The 23,617-nt window shown below is 42.8% G+C and overlaps 1 protein-coding gene across 11 annotated transcripts in view; it reads left to right on the top strand.

Annotated features, from left to right (window-relative positions):
* LOC118398685 (protein FAM184A-like) overlaps positions 1–23,617 on the top strand; it is a 120,923-nt gene that overhangs the window by 8,350 nt on the left and 88,956 nt on the right. Inside the window, exon 1 of one of the 11 annotated variants that reach the window (XM_052471017.1) lies at positions 17,085–17,217. The exons of the other annotated variants lie outside the window; for them this stretch is intronic. The gene's annotated coding sequence lies outside the window, so the exon portion shown is untranslated. Of the gene's footprint in view, positions 1–17,084; positions 17,218–23,617 lie in introns of those variants that run through there. 11 annotated transcript variants of the gene reach the window in all.

Raw genomic sequence — 23,617 nt, 5'->3', positions numbered from 1 at the left:
TGTATACATAGACCTCATTGGTGAAAAGTATTTTAGGACATTACATTAAAAATACATGGCTTCTAGAGTGGGTTTTATATTTAGAGTTAGCGATCAGGCTCATGCGTTATTAGTTTCCACTTCCTCAGGTCAATTAGCCCTAAATCATGAATCAGGCCTGTGTGATATTAGTGCACATAAAGATGTAGGGAAATTAATCTCTTTTGAACAATTCTGGAACCCTATTTTGACAGTAAAATATAACAACAATAGCCTAATGTCATGAATTTTGGTTTGACAAATCACTGGATTAGGTTGCACATCAAATGATCTTCTATCATGCATTCCTGCTTGGACATGTTAGATGAAACAACTTACAGTATTTATTGAATTCCATCTCAGTAGTCTATGACACTTCTGAATAAAGAACTGTAAATTACTTTAATGACTGTATCAGATGGTTACATTTCGTTTTATTGCGTGGCGCTGCAGAATGTTTTTGTGCTACCAAATCATGGGCTGGTGTCAGCAAAAGTTACAGTATTTATTTATTCTTTATTTTAGTCAGCAAGTCAGTTAAGAACAAATTCTTATTTTCAATGACAGTGGGTTAACTGCCTGCTCAGGGGCAGAACGACAGATTTGTACCTTGTCAGCTCGGGGATTTGAACTCGCAACCTTTCAGTTACTAGTCCAACGCTCTAACCACTAGGCTACCCTGCCGCCTCAGTAGTGGAAACATTAGACGCAAGCCTTGCAGCACAGTTAAAACATGTTTCCTCATTTACATAGAATAAACCCATTAGTTACATAGTTATATTATCTTAATGATGCAGATTCCCATTTTTAACGGAATATTGCCTTTAAAGAGTGAGTTGGAGCCAGAGAGTCAGCCTTCTCAGCGATCCTGTTCTCCAAGCACTGTTAACCTTTCTTCTGGAGCATGTTTCACTTAGAATGAAACCAATCTCTGATTTAGCTCCAGCTAGCTCCCAGCACCATGTATTTACTTCTGAAATGGAGAGGATTGCTCTCTGTAAAGTGATGACAACCACACTTGAAGGAATGTGTTTCTCCCTTTTAGCCCAGCCGTGCCAAGTGGTCCCGTCCATCCCATCTCCCCAGTGGATTTCTCTCTGTAGTGAGATCACACAAGAGGATGGGCTCAGGCTGCGTTAATACCTCTGCCAGAGAGGGGAATGTAGTGCAATGCAATGTCTGCATGTGTCGTGCCATAATCCCAGGGGTTAAAAGTGATTTGATTTCTTTGTCTTATCAGGTGGCAGGATTGCCTGGGCTGTGCTACAGAGCAGATGGCTGTGGCCCAGAGCTTAGTTCCAATAGGTATTGCTGGGAGGAACTGTAACAATATGTTATTTTAGGAAACAGCTTCAGCGTTATCCGGTTGACCTCAGAATGAAATGGCACTGCAGGCTTAACAGAAAACGCTTATTCTGCGTAAGCATGTTAACGCTACAGTACCTATGAGTGGGTAGGAAATGTACTGCAAGATTGCAACCAAAGATGTGCTCCAGAGGGATGGCAAGAAAGAAAGTCTGACAACTCAATCTTTCTCAGGAAATATGCCATTTATGGAGAGAGAAAAAATTGCACATTTTATAGTCAATAGTATTTTGTGGTGAAGAAAAAAGCTTGTTATTTGAGAACACATTGTCCATGACTTTACCTGCAGGGACTGGGGATATTGAACATTATTTCAATTACTCTCCCAGAAGGATTCAGAGAGGGGTCAAAATCAAATGAGAGAACTGTCAAAATCAAACCCTGCTGTAGATAAGGCAGGGTTGTTATTAACCTTGGCAGGATGCTTTGGGATGAATCCCATGTCAGATTTCATTAAGATACGCTCTCATACCCCATGGCTACCTTGTCACAGGATACATGTGGAAACTTGTCTCCGATTCACCACCGACTGTCAAATCAAACTTTATTTGTCACATGCAACTAATACAACAAGTGTAGACCTTACCGTGAAATGCTTACTTACAAGCCCTTAACCAACAGTGCAGTTCAAGAAGAGTTAAGAAAATATTTACCAAATAAACTAAAGTAAAAAATAATAAACAGTAACACAATAACACGGATATATACAGGGGTACAGGTTAGAGGTCCTTGTGGTCCTTCTGTAGCTCAGTTGGTAGAGCATGGCGCTTGTAACGCCAGGGTAGTGGGTTCGATCCCCGGGACCACCCATACGTAGAATGTATGCACACATGACTGACTGTAAGTCGCTTTGGATAAAAGCGTCTGCTAAATGGCATATATTATTATATATTATATTATAGGTCATTTGTATATATAGGTAGGGTGAAGTGACTATGCATAGATAATGAACAGTGAGTAGCAGCAGTGTACCAAACAAATGGATAGGGGGGGGGTTGTCAATGCAATGGTCCAGTGACCATTTTATTAATTGTTCAACAGTCTTATGGCTTGGGGGAGAAGCTGTTGTTGAGCCTTTTGGTCCTAGATTTGGCGCTCTGGTACTGCTTGCCGTGCGGTAGCAGAGAGAACATTCTATGACTTGGGTGACTGGAGTCTCTGACAATTTTTTGGGCTTTCCTCTGACATCGCCTATTACATAGGTCCTGAATTGCAGGAAGCTTGGCCCCAGTCATGTACTGGGCCGTACGCACTACCCTCTGTAGCGCCTTACGCTCGAATGCCGAGCAGTTGCCATACCAGGCGGTGACGCAACTGGTCAGGATGCTCTCGATGGTGCAGCTGTAGAACCTTTTGAGGATCTGGGGACCCATGTCAAATCTTTTCAGTCTCCTGAAGAGGAAAAAGTTTTGTCTTGCCCTTTTCACGACTGTCTTGATGTGTTTGGACCATAATAGATTGTTGGTGATGTGGACACCAAGGAACTTGAAACTCTTCACTCGCTCCACTACAGCCCCCTTGATGTTAATGGGAGCCTGTTTGGCCCACCCTTTCCTGTAGTCCACGATCAACTCCTTTGTCTTGCTCACATTGAGGGAGAGGTTGTTGTCCTGGCACCACACTGCCAGTTCTCTGACTACCTCCCTATAGGCTGTCTCATCGTTGTTGGTGATCAGGCCTACCACTTGTGTTTTCAGCAAACTTAACCTGTTACTCCTACCCCCTACTTTTTCGAACATTCTGTTAAAAATCGCGCAACATTTCAGCACCCTGCTGCTCATGCCAGGAATATAGTATATGCATATGATTAGTATGTGTGGATAGAAAACACTCAGACATTTATTAAACTGGTTAAATCACGGCTGTGACTATAACAGAACGTGCGTTTCATCGAAAAGTGCAGGAAAATCTGATCACTGAAAATGGAAAAATATATCCATGCGCCACTTCAACAAGATAGTAGCTACAACTCCTGTACGGGCTCGGGAGAGACGAAAGTTGAAAGTCATGCGTCCTCCGATGCACAACCCAACCAAGCCGCACTGCTTCTTTGTTTCAAATATTTTTTATTAAACACACGCAAGAATGGTGTATAGGTATACAAGACTGGTATACAATTCTTATCTAAACACAAAAGAGCATACAGGAACAACAAGACCCAGAGTTCTGGGTGCAAAACAAATAATACAAAACACGACATACAAAACAAGGACATGTAGAAAAGCTGCACTGCTTCTTAACACAGCGCCCTCCAACCCGGAAGCCAGCCGCACCAATGTGTCGGAGGAAACACTGTGCACCTGGCAACCTTGGTTAGCGCACACTGCGCCCGGTCCGCCACAGGAGTCGCTGGTGCGCGATGAGACAAGGATTTCCCTACCGGCCAAACCCTCCCTAACCCGGACGACGCTAGGCCAATTGTGCGTCGCCCCACGGACCTCCCGGTTGCGGTTTTAAGGTCTTGTTCACATCGGCTACCGAGAGTGTTATCACAATCATCCAGAACAGCCGGTGCTCTCGTGCATGCCTCAGTGTTGCTTGCCTTGAAGCGAGCATAAAAGGCATTTAGCTCGTCTGATAGGCACGCATCACTGGGCAGCTCGCGTCTGGGTTTCCCTTTGTAGTCCGTAATAGTTTTAAAGCCCTGCCACAACTGACGAGCATCAGAGCCGGTGTAATATGAAGTTGGTCCCCCCTTTGCTGCTATAAGGCTTTCCACTAGATGTTGGAATATTGCTGAGGGTACTTGCTTCCATTCAGCCACGAGCTGTGTGATGCAACCCGTGGTAAACAGTCATTGCCATACATACTGCTCATCTGTCATCTGCTAGAACACAGCACTGTGGTGACAATAATGCAGGATTTAGCCTGTAAAGTTCTGGAAAGTGGCTTTGAAGGTGAATATCTAGCTCTAATTATTTCACCTCAAGTGTCTATGACAGACTGCAGGCAGCAATGAATCCTGGGAAACAGTACCCTGACCAATGAGTGTGAAAGTAACCCATGCATTTCTAATGTGATAGGCCCAAGCATTTACCAAGGCTATTTGAGTCGGCTGGCTGTTTGTTGTTAGGGGGACCATATTGTACTGCAGTGGTTCCCAATCAGGATTACTAGGACCCCTGAGGGTACTTGGCCTATCCACAGGGGTACTTGAGAAGACTTGTGACCATACGGTTACTGGTAAAATGCTTTGCTCTGTTCATTTTTCCCTCAATCCTGACTAGTCTCCCAGTCCCTGCCTCTGAAACGCTTCACCATAAGGATGGTTTCAGGTTTCCTCCAGACATATCAATTGGCATTCAGACCAAAGAGGTCAAACTTGGTTTCATCAGACCAGAGAATCTTGTTACTCATGGTCTGAGTGTCCTTTAGGTGCCTTTTGGCGAACTCCAAGCGGGCTGTCGTGCCTTTTACAGGGGAGTGTCTTCCGTCCGGCCACTCTACCATAAAGGCCTAATTGGTGGAGTGTTTCAGAGATGGGATAATCTTCCAATAGGACAACCATCTCCACAGAGGAACTCTGGAGCACTGTCAGTGTGACCATCTGGTTCTTGGTCACCTCCCTGACCAATGCCCTTCCCTTCCTCCCGGCGGACAACTCTAGGAAGAATCGTGGTGGTTCCAAAATTCTTCCATTTAAGAGTGATGGAGGCCATTGGGTTTTTGAGGATCTTCAATGCTAGACATTTTTTGGTACCCTTCCCCAGATCTTTGCCTCAACACAATCCTGTCTCAGAGCTCTATGAACAATTCCTTCAAATGGCTTGGTTTTTGCTCTGACATGCACTGTCAACTGTGGGACCTTATATAGACTGGTTTGTGCTTTTCCAAATCATGTCCAATTAATTGAATTTACCACAGGTGGAATAAAATTGTACAAATAATTCAAGGATGATCAATGGAAATAGGATGCACTTGAGCTCAATTTTGAGTCTCATAGCAAAGGTCTTATGTAGTGTGTTTTACATTGGATAAAAGTAGAGACTCACAGCTAGACAATGGTATATCATACATTGCAGTTGAGGAGCAATGGGAAAGTCATTCTGCTTTGAAAGTTGATAAACTTGTAACCCCACATTTGAGAAAATGGCCCTTGAATGTTTTGGTACACCTACTGGAGTGCTCTTCTTTCAGCATCATTCACACCCTCTTAAGAATTAGTCCCACCCATCTCTAAGGATTCACATGTGAGGCCATGTGGTAAAGACACACTATTTGTCACATGCACAGGATACAGAAGGTGTAAACACTAGAGTGATAGTACTTGCATACTTGCATAGTAGCAATATTAGATTATGTTTACCCACCACACTTGTCTAAACGGATGGGTCATGTGAAGGAAATGCTATAACCACCCCCCAGCCACATTTAGCTAAGTGGAGCATGTACACATGTTCATTAACTTCTTCAAGATAGGGGGCGCTCTTTTAATTTTTGGATAAAAAACGTTCCCGTTTTCAACAAGATATTTTGTCACGAAAAGATGCTCGACTATGCATGTAATTGACAGCTTTGGAAAGAAAAAACTCTGACATTTACAAAACTGAAAAGATATTATCTGTGAGTGCCCCAGAACTAATGCTACAGGCGAAACCAAGATGAAGTTTCATACAGGAAATGCCCCAGATTCTGAAGGCGCTGTGTTCCAATGTCTCCTTATATGGCTGTGAATGTGCCAGGAATGAGCCTGCCCTTTCTGTCGTTTCCCCAAGGTGTCTGCAGCATTGTGACGTATTTGTAGGCATATCATTGGAAGATTGACCATAAGAGACTACATTTACCAGGTGTCCGCCCGGTGTCCTGTGTCGAAATTATTGCGTCATCTCTAGGTCCATGCGCGTTCCATTTCTTCAGAAGACAAAGGCAACTGCCACGAAGGATTTATCATCGATAGATATGTGAAAAACACCTTGAGGATTGATTCTAAACATCGTTTGCCATGTTTCTGTTGATATTATGGAGTTAATTTTGAAAAAAAGTTCGCGTTTTAATGACTTAATTTTAGTTTTTTTCTTACCCAAACGTGATGAAGAAAACGGAGCGATTTGTCAACACAAATAATATTTTTGTAAAAACTGAACATTTGCTATCTAACAGAGTCTCCTCATTGAAAACATCTGAAGTTCTTCAAAGGTAAATGATTTTATTTGAATGCTTTTCTGTTTTTTGTGAAAATGTTGCATGCTGAATGCCAGGCATAATCCTATGCTAGGCTATCAATACTGTTACACAAATGCTTGTTTTGCTATGGTTGAGAAGCATATTTTGAAAATATGAGATGACAGTGTGGTTAACAAAAGGCTAAGCTTGAGAGCAAATAGATTTATTTAATTTAATTTGCAATTTTCATGAATAGTTAACGTTGCGTTATGCTATTGAGCTTGCGGATAGATTTACACAATCCTGGATACAGGTTTTTTTCGTAGCTAAACGTGACGCAGAAAACTGAGCGATTTGTCCTAAACAAATAATCTTTCAGGAAGAACTGAACATTTGCTATCTAACTGAGAGTCTCCTCATTGAAAACATCCAAAGTTCTTCAAAGGTAAATTATTTTATTTGAATGCTTTTCTGGTTTTTGTGAAAATGTTGCCTGCTGAATGCTAACGCTAAATGCTACGCTAAATGCTACGCTAGCTATCAATACTGTTACACAAATGCTTGTTTTGCTATGGTTGAGAAGCATATTTTGAAAATCTGAGATGACAGTGTTGTTAACAAAAGGCTAAGCTTGAGAGCTAGCATATTGATTTTAGCGATTTTCATGAATAGTTAACGTTGCGTTATGGTAATGGACTTAAGGCTGTAGTCACGATCCCGGATCCGGGATGGCTCGAAGCAAGAAGTTAAATACTATCGATGGCTGTAATCACCCCCAGACACACCTGCTAATTTCATGGGTCATATAATAATCTGCCTGAAGTGGTATTTTTTTATTTAGACATGTAGCTAGCTAACTAGCTAGCTAAAAAATGAACCAGAAAACCCCCAACTCATACTACCAATACAAACATTGTCATAGCTGTAGTATGAATCTACAGGTAGCTCAAGCTAACAAACTAGGTCCAATGTTAGCTAGCTAACATTAGGCTATAATTAGCAATGCAAATTGATTTCTGATTAGAATAATATTACTACACAGATCATACACGTAATGTTAGCTAGCAAGCCAGCAAGCTAACTTTTGCTAGATAACTCACAGTAACGTAAACTCACCCCATTCCATACAAATGTGTGCAACCGCGACATTCAAACGAGGCTACAAAGAAAATTAATGGGACTGTAGCGACTGTGTTGACTTCAAAATCTGGGGAGTGAACTACGTTTCTATTCAAGCGTTGGTCGACATGGTAATGGCTCTATAGTATTGGAGAAAAGTTTAAAAAACGGACCCTCCGTTACATTGTGACGTGTCATGCCGTAACGTACAGCACGCATAAAGCAACTATTTCTGTCTTACAATCTCCACCAGGTGTAGCACTTCTCTCATCTTTTAAAAACAAGAAATTGACAGTGACTGGATTAAGGGGGGGATACCTAGTCATATTTTGTGTCGTCACTGCAAGTGATCACGACTCTCAAAAAAACGGACTTCTGAAGATCACTTTAGCACCGTCCTAAAAACCTGATTCAAATTAGACACAAACCTTCAAATGGTTATGTAATCACACATTATATAAACTCTTTATAGCGTTTTATTTACATTTTAGAGGCGATAAGGTGATAAGTTGGACAGATCGAGTGAAAAAAAGCTATTTTCCCACACAACATCTCTCCTTACTATCACGCATTAGTTTAGCTTCCCCACCCGCCATTTTTAAAAAGACCCGACATGGCTCATTGCCTGCTTGAATCATGCAGAAACGGGCAGCCTTTAGGTCATGTCATTTATTTTGTTGGAAAGGAGAGAAAGTGTGCTTTACAATGGTATTGACATTACAGTTGATCTGGAAGTATTACGTTTTTTGGGGTGATAAAATAAGGTCAATTGTACGGACCAAGGCGATGTACAAAAGTGAGTGAGTTTACATTACGCTTTAACTTGCAATAAAAACTACTTTATGACAAAATTAGAAACATTTTTATCAGAATATGTAGCTAGACTCTTACCTGTATATGTGAATGAATGCTTCACGGCAGACTAGAACCATTTAACTACGTTTTCCTTGTTTGGCCAGCTTTGTGTCAAGTCACTCCAGTTCACACTGACGGTGGCGTGTACAGAAAGTAGCGCATCACTTTTTCCTACTGATCCGTCGACGGCGCCTGCTAAATTCAGGGCATCAATGTTGAGAAAGTAGCAAAACGTTTGTAGTTCTCGATGGCTAACATTATATCTTTCAAAAACGGCGCGATAAAAAGGACTGTCAACACATATTGAACAGCTCACGTTATAGACAGGAGCGTGCTACATGGCAGACCAATCCAAACTCATCTCCCTGCATGTCCAGGCCATACATTTTCTCAGCCAATCATGGCTAGTGGGAAGTTTCCTGTTTCCATGGCTTAACCAACTAGGCTCATTATGGGGTATTGTGTATAGTTTGAGGGATTTGTTTTATTTAATACATTTTAGAATAAGGCTGTAACCTAACAAAATGTGGGAAAAGTCTGTCTGAATACTTACCGAATGCACTGTACATTGTGAGTTCAGACTGATGGCCTCTCCAACACTGAAGTGCCATTTTCTTCTATTGTAAGATACATTTTGTGATAATTTGCACCCTTGCAGCATGTTGTGAATTCTCAATGTGGCCTAGTTTAATATTTAATTTAATATTTAATTCTGCACTTCATGCCTGTCTGTCCTGCTGGGTTGGGAGGGACTTAGAGAAACACGACACCCCATCCTCTCACAAAACAATGCTCATTGTTTTTCTATCGGCCTCACACGTTGTACCATATGATGGAGTCATTTGGTTTATTGTCTCTCGCACATTGTCTCCCCACGGTATTGTCAGCTATTACGCTGCATGTTGGCTTCTCCAGCGCTCTGCTTTTGTGTCCTCTCTTCTCTCTGACACACATATTGGTGTCAAGCTTCTCGGACGGTTTTGACACATTGGTCTCTGGCTCATGCACACACACACTCGCATACACACAGATTATAACACCACAAGCAACCAGAAACATCCTGCTCCTACAGGGAGGGTAGGGAGAGCACTAGCGTGTGAAACAAGATAACATAAACAAATCAATATTGTAACTGGCTGAGGGGCTACAGGTGAGAGTGTACAGCTCCTGCTGTGTCATGGTTACAGAGAGATGATGGAAGGGGACACGGGCTTTCCCCAGGGACATCCGGAAGGCCCTCTGCTATTACAGCCCAGTCGCCCCCTCTCTCTGCTGTCTCACCCCCCTCCATCAACCCCCAATTAAGATTAGAGGGAGCCGATATGACTTGGCCTTTCTCATCAGACGGAGGAAAGTTAATAGATGTTGACTCAAGAACCCCTCCACCTGCGGCCTGTAAGCGGGAGGCGTGGGGTGATGAAAGAGGCTAAGTAAGTCGAGGACTGCTCGCTCTGGCTGGCTTTGAGGCAGCCATTTACTGCCTGGTAAATGGCTGCCACATCAACATGCCGAGTCGGTGCAGTCTGGGGGACCGGGCTGCCGAGGTGTCTGCCGAGGTGGCCGGCTCAGTCATCCAGGCGCTGTAAAACGACTCATATCAGTGAAAAAGGACTGGCTTGGGTCAGGAGCTGTCCTACCATGCTTACTGGAAGACACTGCTGCAGGCGCTGCGTCTGAGTGTAGCTGTCTCGTACTCTGTCTCCGACTTGTCAGTTTCTCTGTTCTGCAAGCTTAGCTCTCCCCCTCCTGCTCTTTTTCTCTCTGCTTCTTACTATCACACATCAACCTAGCCTCCGAGGTAAATACGCAATGAATGGTGAAATGCTTCCACCTCAACCACCCCTCCCATTCCTCGCTCACGGAGCCGCGGAGGGATGTATAGCGCTGCTGTCAGCTCTATATTTAACACTGAAGTAAAGTCAGTGGTATTAAACTAGCTTTGAGTTGCGGACCTCCCCAAGATCTTTAGCTTTGAGTTGCGGACCTCCCCAAGATCTTTGAAGTTTGAAGTTGAATGGTTATAAATCTCTTGGCTTGGTGTTGGGCTTGTTTGTGTGCCCGACAACAGGTGTGATTGTGAGTGTATATCGTGTGTAGAGTGCTACTCTCTCCTCGCCCCTTATAATCACAGTTCTCCCGAGCTCCGCCACAAATCTGTTTTACTGGCCTCGTTGACATCGTACTTGGTTTTTAACACCCAACGTGGTGCTGACAACTCTACATAAACGCTCATCATACTACAGACGATAGATCAGGTGGGAATGAGCTCACAGTGAAACCCTCAATGGGAAGAACAGCAGAGGAGTCAAGAAAGTTGATTTAAATACGTAGTGTTTCGTTGTCTTACTGTATTACTGTTCCAGTGTCAAATCTCAGGATTTTCTGGTGCATGTGCTCGTTGTGGTCACTTGGCTTTTAGGACCCATCTCTGTGTGAGACATTTTAAACAGGTGAGCTGTGTCAGCCCACTACCTCTCCTCCTTTACTCTACTATAAAGCCAGTTTTAGAGAAGTCTGATCTAGAATTCTCCCCCAGGACTGACTGGCCTCTCCCACAGCCTTCATCACCCTTTCATGATGCTCCTCTCACCTCATGATGTGCCTCTCAGACAGGCCTAATGAGGGAGAGTGGTGGCACAGGCTCTCTCTTTCTCTCTCTCTCTCTCTCTCTCTCTCACAGACACACAGACACAGACACCAGACTAATGTGCAACACGGTGGCAGCGGCGCTTTTAAATAAACATCCATTGTTTCTTGAAGTAGAGATGAGAGGGATATACATGTTTTTGAAATGCTGGGGGCCAGCTGTGCAGATCGTAATGCTGCTTTGATCTATCGCCATGCTAATAGCGGTGTGTGTGTGGGCTATTATCAGCTATTATCAGACTTTTATTTCCTGTAATGATTTTCCACCTCACACAGACCACAATAGGATACATCTGCCCTGTGATGTGTTGTTTAAGTCTACATCTGACACTTTGCTGTGGTAAATGGCAACCCTTGGCTTGGGGGCGATTTTTTTTTTTTTGTTGCCCGGAGTCTGATGGAGAACGTATTGTTACGTGACCTTGCAGTGAGGGAACCTAGGTCATGGCTGTCATTTTCTGTAAATATTAAAGGGCTCCAATTTGATCAGCTCTGTATATTCATCTCATTGTGAGTCATGAGTGACGTATGCTCACTAGTCGGATTGTGCTTCAGCTATAGCTGGGCAATTCCAATGTTCGAGTGATGCTGAGACACTGAAGATGCCAAGTCTCTTAACAGAATGGCAAACTTTGCGTCTGCACTGGTCTTTAAGGAAACTTGTTTTTGTCAAATGTTCAGGGGAAATTGTTCAAAGACGTCCTTGTGCATAGAGTTGCATGGTTTGTTTGACATACATTTTAAAGTCTCTGCTTCACAGCTTCACTGCCCAGCTTCTGTCTCTTTTTTCTTTATGCCGTTTTAAAAGGCGAGGCCTTTCTTATCTGAAGAATGCTCCTGAATACAGGAACCTGTCCAGTCTGCTCGATCCAGCCTATCCTTCTCTCTGGTAAATAGCCACACCGCTCTGGGCTCTACAATAGAAGATAAAAGCCAATGAAGCCAATCTGTCCACATCTCTTTGTGTCTGTGCCTATAGCAGCTCTATTGATTAGACTCTTTTGTAAGACAGAAGTGAATGGGGTAAGCTATATAGTTCCACCACAGAGGTGATGGCGTGTGTGAGCGAGCCAAAGCATTGGACATGCATGGACTCGAGAGCACTGTGCACTGTGTGTCTGGACAGGAGAGGAGGGCAGAGTTAAAAGGCCCAGCACACTGGTGTTTCTGGGGGCAGTTTCTGTTCCGTGCCACTGCCCATGAGAGGCTGTCAGGATGCTCTGCTCTCTTCTGTTTTGACCAGGCTCAAAGAGGAGACTCGGCAGTAATCTCCAAAGCTTTGATTCTCTTGCTTCAAGCATCACTCCGCAGGATACAATTCTACTAGAATGAATGTGGTCTATTGAGCTGTCGATGCTGGTCCCTAGTATTGGAATGGGATGCAAGGGAGAGAGGGAGTTACTGGGTCTCAGCTTAGCTGGGTCTTGTTCTCTCTCTCTCTCTCTCTCTCTCTCTCTCTCTCTCTCTCTCTCTCTCTCTCTCTCTCTCTCTCTCTCTCTCTCTCTCTCTCTCTCTCTCTCTCACTCACTCACTCACTCACTCACTCACTCACTCACTCACTCACTCACTCACTCACTCACTCTCACTCTCTCTCTCTCTCTCTCTCTCTCTCTCTCTCTCTCTCACTCACTCACTCACTCACTCACTCACTCACTCACTCACTCACTCACTCACTCACTCACTCACTCACTCACTCACTCACTCACTCACTCTCTCACTCACTCACCACTCACTCTCTCACCACTCACTCACTCACACCACTCACTCCTCACTCACTCACTCACTCACTCACCCTCTCTCTCTCTCTCTCTCTCTCTCTCTCTCTCTCTCTCTCTCTCTCTCTCTCTCTCTCTCTCTCTCTCTCTCTCTCTCTCACCCTCTCTCTCTCTCTCTCTCTCTCTCTCCCTCTCTCTCTCTCTCTCTCTCACCCTCTCTTTCGCTCTCTTATTATATTGGTTTCCTCTCCTGCCAACTGACTCAACGAATCGCTCAGGTGTCCATGAATACACAGGTTCACTGGAATGTTCTTTGTCATAGACTGAAGTACCCACAGTGATGGAAACCTATGTTCCAAAGCATGAAAAGAAACAACTTTACAAGAAATATGTTTACTGTTTTTGGTTTTGCTTTGGGGCTAGAAAAAAGAGAAGGTATTCGCCACACCTCAGTGGGGGACTTTGAAACATTACTTTTGATGTGCTCGAGCACACTTCTATTGCAGAGACAAAGCACCCTGAAGGGGTAAGAAACAATCAGCTTCGTATTCATGCAGTAGTGCTTTTGCGATAGCGAGGGAGGCTGAGGGAGGATGCTGTGCTTTAGGCAGCCTAGCCACAGAACACTGGCAGGACGTGGGCTTTCAGTGTGTGTGTGTGTGTGCCCATCCATCTTCCTCTGTCAGAAAGCAGCTCCCAAATCCTCCTCTTCCCACATCCTTCTCCTCATCTTCCTACTCCGACATGTCCACTGGATGTTTCATTATGTCCTCCTGTGTGTAATCTTACGGCGTATTCTCTCTCTCTCTTCTCTGTCTGTCTGTCCCTTAGAATGCATCCCCTGTGTGAAGACTTCTCTCTCTCTGTGTGTGTGTGTGTGTGTGTGTGTGTGTGTGTGTGTGTGTGTGTGTGTGTGTGTGTGTGTGTGTGTGTGTGTGTGTGTGTGTGTGTGTGTGTGTGTGTGTGTGTGTGACCCTGTAGGGTGTACATCCTGTTATGGGCAGGAGGTCTGTCTCTGCATCCAACCTGGACCATAGCTGATACACCATTTCACAGCTGGCCTATCCATCAGCCACGCAGGGCCACCGCAGTCAGGGCACTGGGCCGCCTCAGGGCGCGACCTCACCTAGTGGGCAGACAGACTCCCTCAGCTCAGTTGTGTGTGTGTCTACCAGACAAGACCAGGTCGGGTCTGTTTAGGTGGCATATGGTGAAGGGGACAGCTAGAAGAAAGGGATGGTTAAATGGACAAGTAGCTAGGCCGTACAGATGAATATGAAGTCAGAAGCCAACATTTATTCATGGACTTAGGTTGAATTGCTGTTGCATAAGCATGTTGGCACTTTTCTCTCCCTCTATGTGTCTGCCTCTGTCATAATTAAAGCTGAATTTCACATTTGGATGGCAGTACATTCCCTGGTTGGACAAGTGCAGAGAATTCCTAGTGTGCATACTCTGGCTACAGGTGTGTGAGGCTGTGAGTGTGGCTGTGTGTTTGTGACAGTGTAGACAGACAGGCTGGATGAAAATGATGTGGAGGTATTAAAACAGCAGCTGTGGAAGACAACCAGCAAGTCAACAGAAACAAGTAAGACTGCGTGGTAAACAGCTAATCAAAATGATAGCACAGATTGTAGTCAAGTAGAGGGTTTACAAGTTAAAGACTTGCCTTAAAAGCTTACAGGCAATTGATTTTGTGTTTTTTTTTTTTTCTTCTGGCGTGCAGTGGGTGTACATTTAGTGAGCTGTTATGATGGATGCTAAGGTGAAACAGAATCTTAATGATTTAGAATTGAAGGTTGGTGCTCCTGAAGTGAGGGTAGCGTGAGAGCCGGACTAGATGCTCCTCTCCTCTCGAACATCAAGGCACTGCTATGGACTGGTGACTCATCCAGGTTGATTCTCTCTCTGCTGCAGAACATCAGCAGCTAGCTACCTTTATCTCTCTGGCACTGGCTCTGTAGAATCTATAACACACACACACACACACACGTATCAAAAGTAAAAGTATAAATCATTTCAAATGTCTTATTAAGCAAATCAGATGGCACAATTATTATTTTTAATGTACGGATAGCCAGGGCATGCTCCAACACTCAAACATAATTTACAAACAAAGCATTTGTGTTTTGTGAGTCTGCCATATAAGAGGTAGTACGGATAACCAGGGATGTTTTCTTGATTAGTGTGTGAATTAGGCCATTTCCCTGTCCTGCTAAGCATTCAAAATGTAAGTACTTTTGGGTGTCCGGGAAAATGTATGGAGTAAAAAGTACATCATTTTCTTTAGGAATGTAGTGAAGTAAAAGTTGTCAAATATAAATAGTAAAGTACATACCCCAAAAAACAACTTAAGTAGTACTTACACCACTGTGTACAGTATATGGTTATATTACATGAGAACAATGGTGCAACACTAATAAAAATACTACCATCTTATAACAAATGTGCTTTTTCCCGCTTTGGATAGTGGTCGCGGTTCATGTTGCTATATGCATAATAGCAAAGTTAACCAGCATATTGGTGTTGAAAACAATGTGGTGGAGGCAGCAGCAGAATGAGGAGACGAGAAAACAGCCCGTGCCTTATTGTCTAAGAAAAGTGAGGAGAGAGGTAACCCCAACTAAATGATGTCTATAATCAATAGCCTAACTGTTAAATGTGCCTGGCTTTATAAATCATCAAAACTAAGACAGATCCTACTTTTGTTGCCTGTTTGAGTGTTTAACAGTTTACTGATTCCGTGAGCACCAAGCCTGTCGATTAAAGAATTTCACAAATTTGTCTTTTCATCTTTGTTTTGCTGTGACAAAGAGCTTAGCACTATACCAAAGATGGTTTGGTACGGTTTACAAACTTGGGAACCAAACTCGAGTTGTCAGTGGACATCACCTGGACATGAAATACTGTATCTTCACACCTAGAATAAAAACCTCCAGGCTTCCATCATAATTGTCAATTTCTAAAAATAAAAAACTAATCCCGTCTGAATTGGCCTCTTGAATAAAGGACATTCTGGAGTAATTGTTACATAAACAACATTCTCTAGTAATATTAGTCCCGTGCGACTAGGTCTTTCATGAATACGTGTCACGTAAAGAGAGCAAGGAATAGGGAATGTTTTTCCTAAATAAATTAGGGGTTTTTGGCAACAACTTTTCAGTGGCTGTAATTATGTTGCAGCTTTAGCAACATGGACAGCGAGCTTAAACACGTTGATGTTCTGGGGTGGTCGCTACTGCAGGGAGGACAGAGAGATGACGAGTGCTAGTCACACAGTCACTTGCTGTCTTTTTTTTTTTAACACAGCACATTAAGACTCCCTCTAATCATTAGTGTGTCTTAATTATTTAATAAAACTGCGTGCTTAAAGCATCAGACAAGCTCAGTAAATATAGTTTATTAATGTCCAGAAGGGGCCAGTTCACGGGCCTACGGTTGAATGGCCCTGATGTAGCTAGCCATGGCATTTATAAATTAAAACACGTGCAAAATGTTGATGGTAATGATTCCACTGTAGCCTATGGCCTGTCTGACTTTGCTGGTCTGACCAACAAACACGTCTCTTTTTGTCCTTGATACACTTTTCACATAGGATTCACGGTATGTTGCCTGTAAAAATAATTGGGCAATGTTTATATGATCCCCTTCCAAATAGACCCATTTCTACCTCTTTCTTGTCAGCATTCACCTTTTTATATAGCCGTTGCTTAGCCGGCAAGGAGCAAGAGACATTCAACTCTGACCCTGTTGTTGTGACTGTTGTCTTGGTAACCTGATGTGACAACAGCAAGGTCTAAATTCCTCATGCAGAATGCACTGCATTCATTTCTTTGCATTCACAACAGTAAGTTAGCAGCTACTCGTGCTTGTAAATAATTACCTTGTAATGTGTTAATTTTCCTGTTAGGGTGAATAAAAAGTTGTCTAACTCCAAAAGTTATCAGATATGTTATGGTAATTATATGAGCTGGCTAGCCAGCTAACGTAAACTCACCCCATTCCATACAAATGTGCGCAACCGCAACATTCAAACGAGGCTATAAAGGAAACGAATGGGACTGTAGCGACTGTGTCCACTTAAAAATCGTGGGTGTGAACTCGGCTTCTATTCAAGCGTTGATCGACATGGTAATGGCTCTATAGTATTGGAGAAAAGTTGAAAAAACGGACCCTCCCTTACATCTTGACGTGTCATGTTGTAACATACAGCACGCATAAAGCAACAATTCCTGTCTTACAATCTCTTTCCACCAGGTGTAGCACCAGGTGTAGCACTGTAAGGGGGGGATACGATCTTCATTGCATGCGATCATCATTCTCAAAGCCGCTGTTTACTTCTAAGATCACTTTAGCACCGCCCTAAAAATCTGATTCAAATTCGACCTTCAAATAGGTATGTAATGACACATTATATAAACTCTTTATAGTATTTTATTTACATTTTAGAGGCGTTAAGTTGGACAAATCGAGTGAAAAAAAAAAGCAATTTTCCCACATGACATTAGTTTCTCTTCCCCACCCGCCATTTTTAAAAAGACCCGACGGGGCTCATTGCCTGCTTGAATTATGCAGAAACGGGCAGCGTTTAGGTCATGTAATTGATTCTGTTGGAAAGGGGAGAAATTGTGCTTTACAATGGTATTGACCTGACAGTTGATCTGGACGGATTACGTTTTGGGGGCGCTAAAATAAGGTCAATTGTACAGACCAAGGCGATGTACGAGTTTGTGAGTTTACGTTAGATAGCTAGCTAACATCGAACCAAAAGATTGTCTAGAAAGTTGCCTGGCTTGTTAGATTCACCTATCCTAAATACATTTTTAAACGCATAGTTTTTTTGTGTGTAAAAATAGAACAGGTAACGTTGCTATTTGGACAAGGCTGCTGCAATGTCATGCCGTTTGTGTTTATACTTTTTCACAAGGACAAGTTTGATGTCGGACAACAATAGAATGTTCATGATTTAATGGCGTTAAAGACGCTAAGATGAAAGGGGACGTTTATACTAAGGGGTTGGCAGGACTTTTTCAACATATTACTGAATCATAACTACCACGGTTGGCGGAATAAAAGTGAGCTTTTTTTACAGGCATTACCTTTCAGATATAAAGAAAAGGCGGAAAAAGGTTGGCAGCTTTTCGTCTTGGTTTGAAGGAGTTTTTGGAGACAGAAGCATACGATTGTCTTTTTAAAAATCAGCCTGGAACTTAATGGCCTTGATAACAGCAGTTAGTCCAATCTACTGATTTCTGCATAATGTCTAAATATTGCATGTACGTATGAATATCTTAACTCAATCACATCTTTATGTTTAGTGCGTCAACCGCTAAAGTAAATTACAGCGAGGAAAATGACCCGACGGCTCGCCTCTCGCCTCCACCTCTCTCTGCGGAGGCAGCTGTTGCCACGGCAACTCTCTTTCTTCATGTTAGATTTGCTGTGTCAATCAGGAAGGCAACAATGTGCCTCAATTCCCTGATTCTCTGCCGTGGTGTGCAATTATAGTCCTCCCACACAATGCTAACTATAGCACACCACCATACAAGGCTTAATATTAACTTTCTGCATGAAACTGCTCTTTGTTCTGCTCTCAATACCATTAAAATGCTGTAGGCATCTAGTCACTTTTTTTTACGCATAATGTTACATTGTGGATTTATGAGTCATTAAAACATTATAAACAATCAACGTAAAGTTGCTCAGCATGGGATATGAGGCAAAAGTCAAACTCATGACTGATGCAAGCTTTTCATTGTGCCTCAATCCCATTGCCTTTACTATGCTAATTAAAACTGGGCAGATTTTATTTTTTCCTTTGGTCTCTTTGGGTTCCATTTAGGGCCTTTGTTAAACTCTGTGAACTGTAACAAGTGGTGTAATTAGGAGAGGACCCTCTCATTATAGTTCTGGTGATGGTCAACCTGCCGCAGGGTACAGATAACACAGGCACCAGTTCAGAGGTAACTATGTTACAATAGTTCCCCACTGTGTGGTCTTGAAACTGACTGCCATGACCCTTAACCTTCACTGTGAGTTATCGTCTAGCCTACTTCCGCTCCTAATCATCTTGTTCTCTGAGAGTCTTTGGCCAGGGACACATTTGTTTGTGCAGGTCACCTCTGCTATAACAAAGATAGACATTCTGGAACAATCCCAACTGACAAAGCAGTGATTTGTGAAGTTCCTTATACAAATTGTCCCTCTGATTGGCTGCTGGCCAGCTCTCCTGTTCAGATCTCTAACCCTCATATCAGAGAGAAAGATTAGTGACCCCCCCCCCCCATAGTTTTTACCTGGGCTTTCAAATGGCACCTGCAATGTCTCATAGTGAGGATTTAATTTGACACTCCCAGCCAGCCATACTGTAGTAAGGTCTTTCTAAAATGCTATCTGCTTCATCTCTATTTTCCGTATCTAGGCTACATCATTAATGTGGTAATATGTGTGTCTTTGCTTGATCAGAGAATTGAAAATAATAATTAGTAATTGATTGGAGAAGTCAAATAGCTTTCAATCCATGAAGGAAATATGCCTGACCTGAAGGAATAGAGCTGTCTCTTCCCAATCCTCTGGCCTGAAACCTGTGTAGTCAGCACTGTATAACATCATTACCAGATGTTGATATCAGTCAGAGATCATTTTGAAACAATTATTTAGTTGGACTTCATCCACACAGGAAAAACTATTTGAAGAGTGAAACAGAGGAAGGAAAGGTTGTCTTTGTACAGGTTTTCTTTATACAGTGCATTTGGAAAGTATTCAAACACCTGGACTTTTTACAGCCTTATTCTAAAATGGATTTAAATAAATATATAAATAAATAAAATCTGCACACAATAGCCCATAATGACAAATCAAAAATCTTTGCAATGTTTTTTACAATCAAAAACTGAAATATAAAATTGACATAAGTATTCAGACCCTTTACTCAGTACTTTGTTAAAGCACCTTTGGCAGTGATTACAGCCTCAAGTCTTCTTGGATATGATGCTACAAGCTTGGCACACCTGTATTTGGGGAGTTTGTTCCTTTCTTCTCTGCAGCTCCTCTCAAGCCCTGTCAGGTTGGATGGGGAGCATTGCTGCACAGCCATTTTCAGGTCTCTCCATGTGTGGTTAGGGTTGTTTTCCTGTTGGAAGGTGAACCTTCGACCCAGTCTGAGGTCCTGAGCGCCATGGTTTTCATCAAGGATCTCTCTGTACTTTGCTCCATTTATCTTTGCCTTGATCCTGACTAGTCTCCCAGTCCCTGCCGCTGATAAACATCCCCACAGCATGATGCTGCCACCACCATGCTTCACCATAGGGATGGTGCCAGGTTTCCTCCAGACGTGACATTGGCATTCAGGCTAAAGAGTTAATTATTGGTTTCATCAGACCAGAAAATCTTGTTTCTCATCGTCTTTAGCCTGAATGAGTCTTTAGGTGCCTTTAGGTGACTCCAAGTGGGCTGTCAAGTGCCTTTTACTAAGGAGTGGCTTCCGTCTGGCCACTCTAACATAAAGGCCTGATTGGTGGAGCGCTGCAGAGATGGTTGTCCTTCTGGAAGATTCTCCCATCTCTACAGAGGAACTCTAGACCTCTGTCAGTGTGACCATCTGGTTCTTAGTCACCTCCCTGACCAAGGCCCTTCTCCCCCGATTGCTCAGTTTGGCCGGGTGGCCAGCTATAGGAGAGTCTTGGTGGTTCCATACTTCTTCCATTTAAGAATGATGGAGGCCACTGTGTTCTTGGGGACCTTCAATGCTGCAGAAATGTTTTTTTACCCTTCCCCAGGTCTGTGCCTCGACACAATTCTGTCTCTGAGTTCTACGAATATTTCCTTCGACCTAATGCATTGACTTTTGCTCTCACATAACACTGTCATCTGTGGGACCTTTTGTGTAGACAGGTGTGTGCCTTTCCAAATCATGTCCAATGATGTCGTAGAAACATCTCAAGGATAATCAATTGAAACAGCTCAATTTCGAGTCTCATAGCAAAGGGTCTGTTTTCACTTTGTTATTATGGGGTATTGTGTGTAGATTGCTGAGGATTAATCCATTTTAGAATACGGCTGTAATGTAACAAAATGTGGAAAATGTCAAGGGGTCTGAATACTTTCCGAAGGCACTGTATGGATTCAAAGACACCTCTCGCAGACAGCATACAAGAATGGGACTGTGTGGGATAGATGCTGCTGATGTGGGGTGGTTAGGTGCTGCTGGTATCTACAGTCTTTAGTGATAATTGTAAGTTCAAGCGTCATTCCTGCGTCACTACAGTGGGTTGGAGGAGAGATGAAATAGACAAAAGAGGGATGCATTGGAGGGATGAGTGTGTGTGTGTGTGTGTGTGTGTGTGTGTGTGTGTGTGTGTGTGTGTGTGTGTGTGCGCGCGTCTCTCCACAGGGACTCTCAAGCTATCCGTGTCAACAGACAGGTGGGAGACCAGGTTGTGGTTTGTATTAAACTACATAGATAGTCTTTCTAGTGTTGAGTCAACAACACCAATGTCAACATCTGATGGTCGACACTGCGGGAGGGATCGTAGTCTCAGATAAAACATTTAGCACAGTGACCTGACAGTGGCATCACTGCTGAATGTTGATCTCTGGGTGTCATAGATTTTACAATGATGTTGCCTGTTCGCAAAGTGAAAGGAGCTAATCAATTTTCCAGCTCGGCATGTTTTCTGTCACATCGTCTTTAAACAGTGCAGACAGATGAGCGAATAAACTGTCAAGCGAAGCAACGCGGTGTCATAATGACATCGTTGAATCCACTCAAACCATTTTGCACTCCGAAGCATGATTTTTGTCAGAGTCCTGTGTAGTTTGGGAGACTGTTTTAGTCTCAGATTAGCCAGGACAAACATATTTTCCCAATTTCACTAATATAATCAAAATCAATAAAATCATAGCATGTTATTGGGCTCATTAAATAGTTTTTACCATATAATTGTGTTAAAATGTATATTCCTAAAACATGCATTAAATGATACTGTTGCTACTTCCTGTTGTGATCGCTTTTTGATTCATGGCAGAGTGTTAAAACACTGGTTTTAGATGTCCAAATTCATAATCAATATGCTGAAATAAGTTGTGATATTTTGAAGACCAATACACAAAAGTGACTCCCTACACACACGTGTCACACTTGTCTTCAGCTTTTTTGTATTTTGCTAAACTATAACCTGATAAACTGCACACATTATTGACCAAGCGGTCACTCTAGACTGGAATTGATTAGCTTGTTCTACTGTAATCAATAGTGTGTACAAATTAATCACTTGCAACAATATTGTATTGAAATCAATGGAACTGGGACAATAACCATGGCGATGTACTTTCTGCACTCTTCTAACAGACAAACCTCAGTGAACTTGGATATGCTGCATATATCTGTTGATAGATGAAACCTGGCATAGCAATTTATCAATGTATTTTTCTGAGAATCTGATTTTGGTAGATGGCCAATGCAAAAAGGAAACGCAACACTTTTTTGATTGGATTTATTCAACAAATAACCACCTCACATTGGTTTCTAAATAGCAACAGGGGTTGGGTTTCATTTAAATGATAGATTAACCCTCAAATCCATGAATTGTGAGGCCAGAAATGTTGATGGGATGGCCCAATTTCTTTCTGGCCATCGTGGTCTGAAAATGACAGTTACAGTTGAAGTCGGAAGTTTACATACACCTTAGCCAAATACATTTAAACTCAGTTTTTCACAATTCCTCACATATTTAATCCTTGTAAAAATTCCCTGTTTTCAGTCAGTTAGGATCACCACTTTATTTTAAGAATGAAATGTCAGAATAATAGTAGACAGAATGATTTATTTATTTATTTCAGCACATTCCAAGTGGGTCAGAAGTTTACATACACTCAATTAGTATTTCTTACCATTGCCTTTAAATTGTTTAACTTAGGTCAAACATTTCGGGTAGCCTTCCACAAGCTTCCCACAAAAAGTTGGGTGAATTTTGGCCCATTCCTCCTGAGAGAGCTGGTGTAACTGAGTCAGGTTTGTAGGCCTCCTTGCTTGCACACGCCTTTTCAGTTCTGCCCACACATTTTCTACAGGATTGAGGTCAGGGCTTTGTGATGGACACTCCAATACCTTAACTTTTTGTTGTCCTTCAGACATTTTGCCACAACTTTGGAAGTATGCTTGGGGTCATTGTCCATTTGGAAGACCCATTTGCAATCAAGCTTTAACCTCCTGACTGAGGTCTTGAGATGTTGCTTCAATATATCCACATAATTTTACTCCCTCATGATGCTATCTATTTTGTGAAGTGCACCAGTCCCTCCTGCAGCAAAGAACCCCAACAACATGATGCTGCCACCCCTGTGCTTCAGGGTTGGGATGGTGTTTTTCAGCTTGACACATCACCCTTTTTCCTCCTCATCAGACCAGAGGACATTTCTCCAAAAAGTACGATCTTTGTCCCCATGTGCAGTTGAATACCGTAGTCTGTTTTTGTTGTTGTTTTTTACCCCCTTTCATTGTATCCAATTGGTAGTAGTTACAGTCTTGTCTCATCGCTGCAACTCCCATACGGACTCGGGAGAGGCAAAGGTCGAGAGCCACGAGTCCTCCGAAACACATCACAAGACACCCCAACCAAACCGCACTGCTTCTTGACACAATGCACATCCAACCCGGAAGCCAGCCGCACCAATGTGTCAGAGGAAACACCGTACACCAGGCGACCTGGTCAGCGTGCACTGCGCCTTGCCCGCCACAGGAGTTGCGTGTGCGCAAAGATATCCCTGCCGGCCAAACTCTCCATAACCCGGACGAC

The sequence above is a fragment of the Oncorhynchus keta genome, chromosome 19 (genome assembly GCF_023373465.1).
Source record: "Oncorhynchus keta strain PuntledgeMale-10-30-2019 chromosome 19, Oket_V2, whole genome shotgun sequence".
In the NCBI taxonomy this organism is placed as follows: domain Eukaryota; kingdom Metazoa; phylum Chordata; class Actinopteri; order Salmoniformes; family Salmonidae; genus Oncorhynchus; species Oncorhynchus keta.
This window is presented reverse-complemented; position numbering and strand designations above follow the sequence as displayed.